Source organism: Polypterus senegalus, unplaced genomic scaffold (genome assembly GCF_016835505.1).
Source record: "Polypterus senegalus isolate Bchr_013 unplaced genomic scaffold, ASM1683550v1 scaffold_7736, whole genome shotgun sequence".
NCBI classification, from domain to species: Eukaryota; Metazoa; Chordata; class Cladistia; order Polypteriformes; family Polypteridae; genus Polypterus; species Polypterus senegalus.
Genome location: NW_024379595.1, coordinates 1 through 11,411, shown reverse-complemented (window position 1 = coordinate 11,411; position 11,411 = coordinate 1). Strand labels below are relative to the sequence as shown.

The window sequence follows — 11,411 nt, the reverse complement described above, 5'->3', positions numbered from 1 at the left end:
CCGTATGCAAAGTGAACTTGAAATAAGACTGCGTGGAAAACTTCCCCTTTTTTCATTGATATTTTTTTAAGTCCTTAATCGAAGTTCACAAAAGAGAATGGAAAACCTCGATGAAGAAATGATTTAGTGCCTTTGAAGAAGATGACTGCTTTTTCCTGGATGCAAAGTCTGTTGTGCTTTTCACGGATTGTGTGAACGTTTTCTCTTCCCCGAGGGCTTCCTTTGAACATTGGATTCAAACAACAATGGCAAACTTCTCTCCTTAAAAAAAGTCTCAAATCTGGAACTGCAGTTACTGAAAGTGTGTTCACATTTCAGATGTTTTTTATTTTTTTTTTTTGTTATTGAATTCCAAGAGGGTGGACATTGGTTACATGTTAACTGCTATTTAGGGTAGGGCGTCCACACTGCTAGAATCTCTTCATAACGTCAGGTCCCGTGGCTTAGTTGTTTTAAGCGCCTGTCTAGTAAACAGGAGATCCTGAGTTTGAGTCTCAAGGGGTTTGCCTGCAGTTTGTCATACGCTTCTAGTTCATTTTCATCTTGGCACTCGGATGTGCCTTGAAACTTTGCAAGGAACAGGTTAGCTTTGTCCGTTTCATTGCAGAAGGCGGAGGTGGGCGCAGCTCTCAGGTTTTATTCTCTTTGCTTTGGCCAGTGAAGACATAGAAAAAGTAAAAAGCCTGCCTGCCGTCGTGGCGTGTAACAGATTGCTCTGTAACAAGGCAGCAATTAAACAGAACAATTGATGGCGATATGAGTGTTGATGAAGTGTCCGTATTAAATATAGGGGGCTTGGCATGATGCGTTACGGATCAGTGAATTTAAATTTAGGAGGAATGCCTGGAAGGATGCCGTTTGCCCCACGTGACAAGGTGGCCGAGGTGGTTAAGGATGGACTGCTAATCCATTGTGCTCTGCGGGGTTCAAATCCCCCCCTTGTCGTGACTTTCAATCTTGGGGAGTCTATTATCCTTTCTGCTGCTTTCTGTGCCAGCAGATCAAATTCAAGAAGAAAATATTCGGCTGCTTTCCGTAAAGGCATAGCGGTTGCCTCTTAAGTTATTTTTCTCAGTCCAGCAACACCTGTTGCTCCAAAGGCAGTATCTTAGTCCATATTTTTAGAATGAAATGTTCTGCCTTAAACATTCTATTTTACTGAGTGAAATGGAAACTTGACAAATGAGCTTTTGACAGGGGGCCCCGGGGCTTAGCTGTTAAGCTTTGCTTGTAAACAGGAGATCCTGAGTTGAATCTCAGCGGTGCCTTCTTACGCTCTGCTTCCTTGCGTTTCTTTTCTGCTGAACCGCGGCAAAGTAAAACTTGAAATAAGACTGCGGGGAAAACTTGCCCTTTTCATTGATATATTTTAAGTCCTTATCGAAGTCGAAAAAAGGAATGGAAAACCTCGATGAAGAAATAATTTAAGGTGCCTTTGAAAAAATGACTGCTTTTTCCTGGATCGCAAGTCTGTTGTGCTTTTCGGATTGTGGAGCGTTTTCTCTCTCGAGGGCTTCCTTTGAACATTGGATTCAAACAACATAAGGCAAACTTCTCTCCTTACAAAAGTCTCAAATCGTGGAACTGCAGTTACTGAAAGTGTGTTCACCTTTCAGATGTTTTTTTTTTTTTTTTTGTTATTGAATTACAAGAGGTGGACATTGGTTACATGTTAACTGCTATTTAGGGATGACGCCCACACTGCTAGAGTCTCTTCAAAACGTCAGGTGCCGTGGCTTAGTTGTTTTAAGCGCCGTCTAGTAAACAGGAGATCCTGAGTTTGAGTCTCAGCGGTGCCTGCAGTTTGTCATACTCTTCTAGTTCATTTTCATCTTGGCACTCGGATGTGCCTTGAAACTTTGCAAGGAACAGGTTAGCTTTGTCCGTTTCATTGCAGAAGGCGGAGGTGGAGCGCAGCTCTCAGGTTTTATTCTCTTTGCTTTGGCCAGTGAAGACATGAGAAAAGTGAAAGCCTGCCTGCCGTCGTGACGGTAACAGATTGCTCTGTAACAAGGCAGCAATTAAACAGAACAATTGATGACGATATGAGTGTTGATGAAGTGTCCGTGCTAAATATAGAGCTTGGCATGATGCGTTACCGGATCAGTGAATTTAAATTTAGGAGGAATGCCTGGAAGGATCGCCGTTTCCCCACGTGACAAGGTGGAGTGGTTTAAAGGCGATGGACTGCTAATCCATTGTGCTCTGCCGTGGGTTCGAATCCACCCTTGTCGTGACTTTCAATCTTAGAGTCTATTATCCTTTCTGCTGCTTTCTGTCCAGCAGATCAAATTCAAGAAAATATTCGCGCTGCTTTCCGTAAAAGGCTTACGGTTTGCCTCTTAAGTTACTTTCTCAGTCCGCAGCAACACCTGTTGCCCCAAAGGCAGTATCTTAGTCCATATTTTAGAATCGAAATGTTCTGCCTTAAACATTCTATTTTACTGAGTGAAGGAAAACTTGACAAATGAGCTTTTGACATGGGGCCGTGGCTTGCGGTTAAAGCGCCTGTCTTGTAAACAGGAGATCCTGAGTTGAATCCCCGGGTCCCTTTCCCCGCCTGTTCCTTGCGTTTTTTTTCTGCGAACCTGGAAAAGTAACTTGAAATAAGACTGCGGGGAAAAACTTCCCCTTTTCATTGATATATTTTAAGCCCTTAATGGGACAAAAGAGAAGGGAAAAACCCGAAAAAAATTTTTAAAGTGCCTTTGAAGAAGATGACTTTTTTTCCGGGATGCAAGTCTGTTGTGTTTTTTCACGGATTGTGTGAACTTTTCTCTTCTCGAGGGCTTCCTTTGAACTTTGGGATTCAAACAACTTTGGCAAACTTCTCCCTTACAAAAGTCTCAAATCTGGAATGAGTTACTAAAAGTGTGTTCACATTTAAATGTTTTTTTTTTTTTTTGTTATTGTTTCCAAGAGGTGGACTTTGGGTTACTTTCTGCTTTTTAAAGGGGATGCGTCACACTGCTAGAGTCTCTTCATACGCCCAGGTCCCGTTTAGTTGTTTTAAGCGCCTGTCTAGAAAACGGGAGATCCTGAGTTTGAGTCTCGCGGTGCCTGCAGTTTGTCATACTGCTTCTATTCTTTTTTCATCTTGGCATTTTGGATTGCCTTGAAACTAAAGGAACAGGTTAGCTTTGTCCGTTTCTTGCAGAAGGGGGAGGTGGGCGCAGCTTCGGGTTTTTATTCTCTTTGCTTTGGCCAGTAAAAGACATAAAAAAAGTAAAACCCCTGCCTCCCCGTCGGGCGTTAAAGATTGCTCTGTAAAAGGCAGAATTAAACAGAACAATTGATACGTTTAAGTGTTGATGAAGTGTCCGCTTAAATATAGAGCTTGGCATGATGCGTTCCCGGATCAGTAAATTTTAATTTTGGGGAATGCCGGGGAAGGATCCCCTTTTTGCTCCCGTGACAAGGGGGCCCGAGTGGTTAAGGCGATGGACTGCAACCCATTGTGCTCTCCCGCGGGATTCAATCCCCCCCCTTTCGTGATTTTTCAATCTTAGGTCTTTATCCTTTCTGCTGCTTCTTGCCAGCAGATCAAATTCAAGAAGCGCGCTGTTTTCCGAAAAGGCGGTTCCCCCTTAAGTTACTTTTCAGCCCGCGAACACCTGTTGCTCAAAGGCAGTATCTTAGTCCATATTTTTGAATGGGGGGGGGGGGGGGGGGGGGGGGGGGGGGGGGGGGGGGGGGGGGGGGGGGGGGGGGGGGGGGGGGGGGGGGGGGGGGGGGGGGGGGGGGGGGGGGGGGGGGGGGGGGGGGGGGGGGGGGGGGGGGGGGGGGGGGGGGGGGGGGGGGGGGGGGGGGGGGGGGGGGGGGGGGGGGGGGGGGGGGGGGGGGGGGGGGGGGGGGGGGGGTTTTTTTTTTTTTTTTTTTTTTTTTTTTTTTTTTTTTTTTTTTTTTTTTTTTTTTTTTTTTTTTTTTTTTTTTTTTTTTTTTTTTTTTTTTTTTTTTTTTTTTTTTTTTTTTTTTTTTTTTTTTTTTTTTTTTTTTTTTTTTTTTTTTTTTTTTTTTTTTTTTTTTTTTTTTTTTTTTTTTTTTTTTTTTTTTTTTTTTTTTTTTTTTTTTTTTTTTTTTTTTTTTTAAAGCGGAGGGGGAATTTTTTTTCCTTTGCTTTTCCATGAAAAATGGGGGAAAAAACCGCCCCCGGGGGTTAAAACTCGAAAAGGGAGAATTAAAAAGTGAGGATAGGGTTTGATGAAGTGTGTCTTTTAAGATTTGGAGTTTTTCAAATTTTTAAATTTAAAATTTGGGGAAAATCCCCTTTTTGTAAAGGGGCAGTTTAAAGGGGGGAAAATCCATTGTTTAGGGGGGGTTAAATCCCCCGGGACTTTCAATTTAATTATTATTTTTTTGCTCACTGTAGCTCAAACAAGGTTTTTCCGTTTTTAAAAAGGAGGTTTTTTTTTTTGTCAAGCCCTTTTGTAAAGGATTTTTTTTTCGGGAAAGCTCCCTTCTTCTTTTAGGTAAAAGGGAAAACTTGAAAAAGGCTTTTAATGGGCTTTTGGCGGGAAAGGGCCCTGGAAAAAGGGAAATCCTGGTTAAATTCCGGGGTGCCTTTTCGTTTTTGCTTTCTTTTTTTTGAAAGGGGCAAAAAAATAAAAAAAAAACCCCTTTTTTGATATATTTTAATTTAAGAATGCAAAAAAAATGGCCTCAAAAAAATGAAAGGTGTTTAAGGATGACTTTTTTCCGGGTCGCAGTTGTTTCTTTTGGGGGTTTTTTAGGTTTTTTTTTTCCCCGGGGTTCCAAAAATTTATTCAAAAAATATGGCAAATTTCTCCTTTAAAAAAATTCCCTAAGTTACTTTTTCACAAAATGTTTTTTTTTTTTTTTAATTAAAAAAAAGGGTTGGTTAATTTTTTAATTTTAAGGGGGGGCCAGGGGTTCTTCTGCTGGGTGTTGGCTTGTTTTTTAACGGTCTAAAAAACCCAAACCGGGTTTGCTCCCGGGTTTTTGTTCCTTTATTATTTATTTTGGTTTTTCTTCCTTGAAATTAAAAGGGTTCTTTTTTTGCAAGGGGGGGGCCCTTTTTTTTTTTCTTTGCTTTGGGGGAAAAAAAAAAGGGAGGTTGGGCTGGGGGATGAAAATTCTTAAAAAGGGCCAAAAAAAAATTTTTAACAATATGGGAAATTCTTCAAATTAAACTTGGATGTCGAGGTAGTGAATTTTTTTTGGAAGGACCCCGGGGTTTTGGAAAGGGGGGAAGTTTAAAAGGCGGGGCCCCCTCCTTTTTTCCCCGATTGCCCCCCTTATTGTTTCCCCCTTAAGAATCCTTTTGTTTTTCGTTGCGAAAATTAAAAAAATTTTTTGCGTGCTTTGAAAAATTTAGGGGCCCTTTAAAGCTTTCCGTCCACAAACCAAAAAACCCAGTATTTATCCTTTTTAAATAAAGCTGAAAAAATTTTTTATAGGAAAGGAAAAAAAAAAAGGTTTTAAAAAGGGGTGGCTTAGGTTAAAGGCCTCAAAAAAGGGGTTTTGGGAAACGGTGTTTTAATTGCCCCTTTGGTTTCTTTTCTCGAACCCAAAAATTGAAAAAAGACTGGGAAAAAGGGCCCTTTTCAGTTTTTTTAAAACCCAAATGCAAAAAAATAAAACCCTAAAAGTATTTAATTTTTAAGAAAGTGCGCTTTTTGGAGAAATTTTGTGTTTTCCCGAAAAGGGGATTTTTCTCTTCTCGGGGGTTCCAACAGGGAAAAAACCATTTTTAAATCCAAAAAAGTTCTCTAACTCTTTTTAAGGGTTTAAATTTTAATTTTTTTTTTTGGGTTTTTCCAAAGGGGTGGAAAGGCTTTTTAAATTTTTGGGGTTTTTCCCAGCTGGTTCTTCCTGGTCCTGGCTTTTTTTTTTAAAGCTTTTTAGTAAAACGGAATCCGGGTTTTAAAAGGTTTTCATTTTTTTTTTGGGGTTAAATTTTTGGCCCGGAGTGTTAAAATTTTAAGGAAAGGTTGTTTTTTTCTTAAAGGGGGGGGGGTTAGGTTTTTTTCTCGTTTTCCTGAAAGACAAAAAAATGAAACCTCCTTTTCCTGAAATTTAAAAGGGAAAATTCAAAAAATTATTTTTTGGGTTTTTAAAAGGTCTTTTTTTTAAAAAAAGGCTTGGCGATCGCATAGGTTTAAAAGGGTGCCTGGAAGGTGCCGTTTGTATAAAAGGGGCCGAGTTTTAAAAGGCGGGGCTGCAATTTGTCTCTCCCTATTTTTTCCAAATTTGGTGTTTTAATTTGCAAAACTTTTTTTCGTCCAGCAGAAAAATTAAAAAAACCGCGCTCTTTGTAAAATTTTGCTTCCCCAAAAATTTTTTTAGTAGGCCCCTGGCCGGCAGATTTACCAATTTTGAACAAAAGCCCCTTAAAAAAATTTTTTTAAGGTGAAAGGGAAACTTAAAATGGTTTTTGCAGGGGACCGGGGTTTTTTGGGGGTTTTGGAGATCCGGTTAAAAGGGTCCCCCCGGTTTTCCCTTTGCGTTTCTTTTCTGAAAACCCGTCAAAAATTAAAAAAGGGGAAAATTTCCCTTTTCTTGTTTTTTTAACAAAAAGAAAAAAAAAAAACCTGGAAAGAAAGGTCCTTTAAAAAATTTTCCTGGTCTAAGCGTTTGTTTTTGGGATTGTTAATTTTTTTCTGGGGGGGTTTTTGAAGATTAAAACTTTCCCCCCTTTTCCTTTAAAAAGCAAAATTGGGAACCCAAGTTCTAAAAATTTTTTTCCGGTTTTTTTTTTTTTTTTTCCAAAGGTGGCAGGTTAATTTGTGCTTTTGGAAATCCCCTTTTTTGGGAATTTTTATCTGGGGGGGGGTTTTTCCCTTCTAAAAAAAGTCCTTTTTTTGATCTTCCTTTTTGCATCTTTTTTTTTTCATTTGGACTTTCGGAGTCCTTGAACTTGCAAAACAGGACTTTTCCTTTCAGCAAAAGGGGGAAAGGGGGGAGTCTAGGTTTTTTCCTTTGTTTTTTTTTAAAAAAAAAATAAAACCCCCCGGGGGCCCTTTTTAAAACCTGTAAAAGGCGAAAAAACAAACTTGTTTAAAGGGGGGCCCATTTTTTAAGCGCTGTCTTTAGGATCTAAATTAAAAATTTAGGGGTGCCTGGGGATCGGTTTTTTCCTGAAAAGGTGGCTGGAAAGGGAGGACCCAAATCCTTGTCTCTCCGGGGGGGAAACCCCTTTTGCTTTCAACTTAGAGATTATTTTTTCTGCGCCGTAAAAAAAAAATTTGGGGCCCCCATAAAAACCCAAAGCTTTGGTTTAAATTTCCACCCCAAAAATTTTGAAAAAGGAACTTTTTTAAAAAAGTGAAAAACCCCAACCGGGGAAAAAAGGAACTTGACAAATGGTTTTTGCTGGGGGGGGTTTGGGTTCCCGTCTTTAACGGAGTCCTGATTGTTCCGGGGTTTTCCCCCCCGCGTTTTTTTTCGAAAAACCAAAGTGTTTAAAATAAGTCGTAAAACTTGTTTTTCAGTTTTTTAGTCCAATAAATCAAAAAAAATAAAACCTATAAAGAAATGTTTTAAGGTGTTTTGGGGAAGGGGTGTTTTTTCCCGGTTTTAAGCGGTTTTTTTCCGGATTTGGCGTTTTCTCTTCTCCGGGGGTTCCGGCTTTTCCAAAAATTGGCAAATTTTTTAAAAAGCCCAAACGGGCTCTTATGAAATTTTTCCTTTTTCGATTTTTTTATTTTTTTTTTTTTTTAAAAAAAGGGGCTTTTAAAATTTTGCTTTTGGATCGCAACCTGTGGCTTTCAAGTGGTGCGTCTTGGTTTTAACCCTGTCAAAACAAAGAAATCCTTTTTAGTCTCAGGGGCTGCAGTTTAAAAGTTTTCATTTTCATTTATTTTTTGTTTAAAATTTGCAAAAAAGGTTGTTTTGTCTTTTTTTTAAAAAGGGGGAGGTACGAGTTTGGGGGTTTTTTTTTTGTTTAGGGCTAGAAAAGGAAACCTGGGGCCCAGGGGCCCGTTTGCTAAAACCAATTAAACAAACTTGAGCCCCTTGAATGGTTGAAAGGGTTCTTTCTTAAATTAGAAGGCGGGTGGGGGGGGTCGTAATTTTTTGGAGGAAGCCTGGAAATTTTTGCCCCTGCGGTGGAGGGTTTAACGATGGCTGAAAAAATTTTTCCCAGCGTGGTTGAATCCCCCCGTTATTTTAATATTTGGATTTTTCGTTTTTTTTTGAGAATCTTAAGAAGTTTCGGTGCTTTCCAAAAAGGGAAGGTTGCCTTTTAAGTTTTTCCCCCCAAAACCCTTTGCTAAACAATCTTAGCCCTTTTTTTTGTTTTTTTCCCAAAATTTCTTTTCGGGGAAAGGAAATTGACGGGCTTTTGAAGGGGGGGTTCTTTAAGCCCTTCTTGTAAAAAGGGTCCGGGGGTTTTCTACCCTTTTTGCGCCCCCTTTTTTTTTCTGTGAAATGGAAATAAACAAATAAGCTGCTGGGGGCTTGTTTTTTAGAAATTTTTAAGCCCTTTAATCGAAGCGCTGGTCGTAAAAAAAAATGATTTTCAAAAAATGCTTTTTCCCCTTTTAAGTCTTTTGTTTTTTCCCGTGGAGGGGGGTTTTTTTGGGGGGCCCTTTAAAGGGTTAAAAAATAGGGCCTTTTTCCTTTAAAAAAGTTTCAAAAAATTTTGGAACTTTCTAAAAGGGTTTTTCATTTCAATTTTTTATTTTTTTTTAAATTCCAAAAAGGGTGGAATGGTTACTGAATGTATTTAAGAGGGGTAATTTTTTTAATCGGGGGTGGCTTGGTTTTTTAACCCCTGCGTAAAGGGGCCTGGTCCCCAAGCGGTGCCTGCAGTTTTAACGTTTCTTTTCTTTTACGATCTGTGTTAAAACTAAGGGGGTTGTTTCCGTTTCATTCAAACGGAGGGGGGGGGCCCCTTTTATTTTACCTTTGCTTTGGCCAGTGAAAGACATAGAGAAAGTGAAAGCCTGCCTGCCGTGCGTGACGTGTAACAGATTGCTCTGTAACAAGGCAGCAATTAAACAGAACAATTGATGACGATATGAGTGTTGATGAAGTGTCCGTACTTAAATATAGAGCTTGGCATGATGCGTTACGGATCAGTGAATTTAAATTTAGGAGGAATGCCTGGAAGGATCGCCGTTTGCTCACGTGACAAGGTGGCCGAGTGGTTAAGGCGATGGACTGCTAATCCATTGTGCTCTGCACGCGTGGGTTCGAATCCCACCCTTGTCGTGACTTTCAATCTTAGAGTCTATTATCCTTTCTGCTGCTATCTGTGCCAGCAGATCAAATTCAAGAAGAAAATATTCCGACGCTGCTTTCCGTAAAAGCGCAACGGTTGCCTCTTAAGTTACTTTCTCAGTCCGCGCAACACCTGTTGCTCAAAGGCAGTATCTTAGTCCATATTTTAGAATCGAAATGTTCTGCCTTAAACATTCTATTTTACTGAGTGAAATGGAAACTTGACAAATGAGCTTTTGACATGGGCGCCGTGGCTTAGCTGGTTAAAGCGCCTGTCTTGTAAACAGGAGATCCTGAGTTCGAATCTCAGCGGTGCCTTCTTCGCTCTGCTTCCTTGCGTTTCTTTTCTGCTGAACACGTGGCAAAGTGAACTTGAAATAAGACTGCGTGGAAAACTTGCCCTTTTTCATTGATATATTTTAAGTCCTTAATCGAAGTCGACAAAAGAGAATGGAAAACCTCGATGAAGAAATGATTTAAGGTGCCTTTGAAGAAGATGACTGCTTTTTTCCTGGATCGCAAGTCTGTTGTGCTTTTCACGGATTGTGTGAACGTTTCTTTCTCGAGGGCTTCCTTTGAACATTGGATTCAAACAACATATGGCAAACTTCTCTCCTTACAAAAGTCTCAAATCGTGGAACTGCAGTTACTGAAAGTGTGTTCACATTTCAGATGTTTTTATTTTTTTTTTGTTATTGAATTACCAAGAGGTGGACATTGGTTACATGTTAACTGCTATTTAGCGTATGACGTCACACTGCTAGAGTCTCTTCATAACGTCAGGTGCCGTGGCTTAGTTGTTTTAAGCGCCTGTCTAGTAAACAGGAGATCCTGAGTTTGAGTCTCAGCGGTGCCTGCAGTTTGTCATACTGCTTCTAGTTCATTTTCATCTTGGCACTCGGATGTGCCTTGAAACTTTGCAAGGAACAGGTTAGCTTTGTCCGTTTCATTGCAGAAGTGGGTGGAGCGCAGCTCTCAGGTTTTATTCTCTTTGCTTTGGCCAGTGAAAGACATAGAGAAAGTGAAAGCCTGCCTGCCGTCGTGGCGTGTAACAGATTGCTCTGTAACAAGGCAGCAATTAAACAGAACAATTGATGACGATATGAGTGTTGATGAAGTGTCCGTACTTAAATATAGAGCTTGGCATGATGCGTTACCGGATCAGTGAATTTAAATTTAGGAGGAATGCCTGGAAGGATCGCCGTTTGCTCACGTGACAAGGTGGCGAGTGGTTAAGGCGATGGACTGCTAATCCATTGTGCTCTGCAGCGTGGGTTCGAATCCCACCCTTGTCGTGACTTTCAATCTTAGAGTCTATTATCCTTTCTGCTGCTATCTGTGCCAGCAGATCAAATTCAAGAAGAAAATATTCCGACGCTGCTTTCCGTAAAAGAGCAAGCGGTTGCCTCTTAAGTTACTTTCTCAGTCCAGCAACACCTGTTGCTCAAAGGCAGTATCTTAGTCCATATTTTAGAATCGAAATGTTCTGCCTTAAACATTCTATTTTACTGAGTGAAATGGAAACTTGACAAATGAGCTTTTGACATGGGGCGCCGTGGCTTAGCTGGTTAAAGCGCCTGTCTTGTAAACAGGAGATCCTGAGTTCGAATCTCAGCGGTGCCTTCTTCGCTCTGCTTCCTTGCGTTTCTTTTCTGCTGAACACGTGGCAAAGTGAACTTGAAATAAGACTGCGTGGAAAACTTGCCCTTTTTCATTGATATATTTTAAGTCCTTAATCGAAGTCGACAAAGAGAATGGAAAACCTCGATGAAGAAATGATTTAAGGTGCCTTTGAAGAAGATGACTGCTTTTTTTCCCGGATCGCTAAGTCTGTTGTGCTTTTCACGGATTGTGTGAACGTTTTCTCTTCTCCGAGGGCTTCCTTTGAACATTGGATTCAAACAACATATGGCAAACTTCTCTCCTTACAAAAGTCTCAAATCGTGGAACTGCAGTTACTGAAAGTGTGTTCACATTTCAGATGTTTTTATTTTTTTTTTTGTTATTGAATTACCAAGAGGTGGACATTGGTTACATGTTAACTGCTATTTAGGCGTATGACGTCACACTGCTAGAGTCTCTTCATAACGTCAGGTGCCGTGGCTTAGTTGTTTTAAGCGCCTGTCTAGTAAACAGGAGATCCTGAGTTTGAGTCTCAGCGGTGCCTGCAGTTTGTCATACTGCTTCTAGTTCATTTTCATCTTGGCACTCGGATGTGCCTTGAAACT

At 40.4% G+C, this 11,411-nt stretch overlaps 6 non-coding genes across 6 annotated transcripts; all 6 read left to right on the top strand.

The window, feature by feature from the left end:
- The first annotated feature begins 9,092 nt into the window (after nucleotides 1-9,092).
- Nucleotides 9,093-9,174, top strand: trnas-gcu. The gene has a single exon. It is a non-coding gene; the product is annotated as a tRNA-Ser (tRNA).
- Nucleotides 9,175-9,427: 253 nt separating this feature from the next.
- On the top strand, nucleotides 9,428-9,501 carry trnat-ugu. The gene has a single exon. It is a non-coding gene; the product is annotated as a tRNA-Thr (tRNA).
- Nucleotides 9,502-9,965: 464 nt separating this feature from the next.
- Nucleotides 9,966-10,039, top strand: trnat-agu. Its single transcript has one exon. It is a non-coding gene; the product is annotated as a tRNA-Thr (tRNA).
- A 359-nt stretch (nucleotides 10,040-10,398) lies between these two features.
- Nucleotides 10,399-10,478, top strand: trnas-gcu. Its single transcript has one exon. It is a non-coding gene; the product is annotated as a tRNA-Ser (tRNA).
- Nucleotides 10,479-10,732: 254 nt separating this feature from the next.
- trnat-ugu lies at nucleotides 10,733-10,806 on the top strand. Its single transcript has one exon. It is a non-coding gene; the product is annotated as a tRNA-Thr (tRNA).
- Nucleotides 10,807-11,276: 470 nt separating this feature from the next.
- On the top strand, nucleotides 11,277-11,350 carry trnat-agu. Its single transcript has one exon. It is a non-coding gene; the product is annotated as a tRNA-Thr (tRNA).
- The last annotated feature ends 61 nt before the right edge of the window (nucleotides 11,351-11,411 follow it).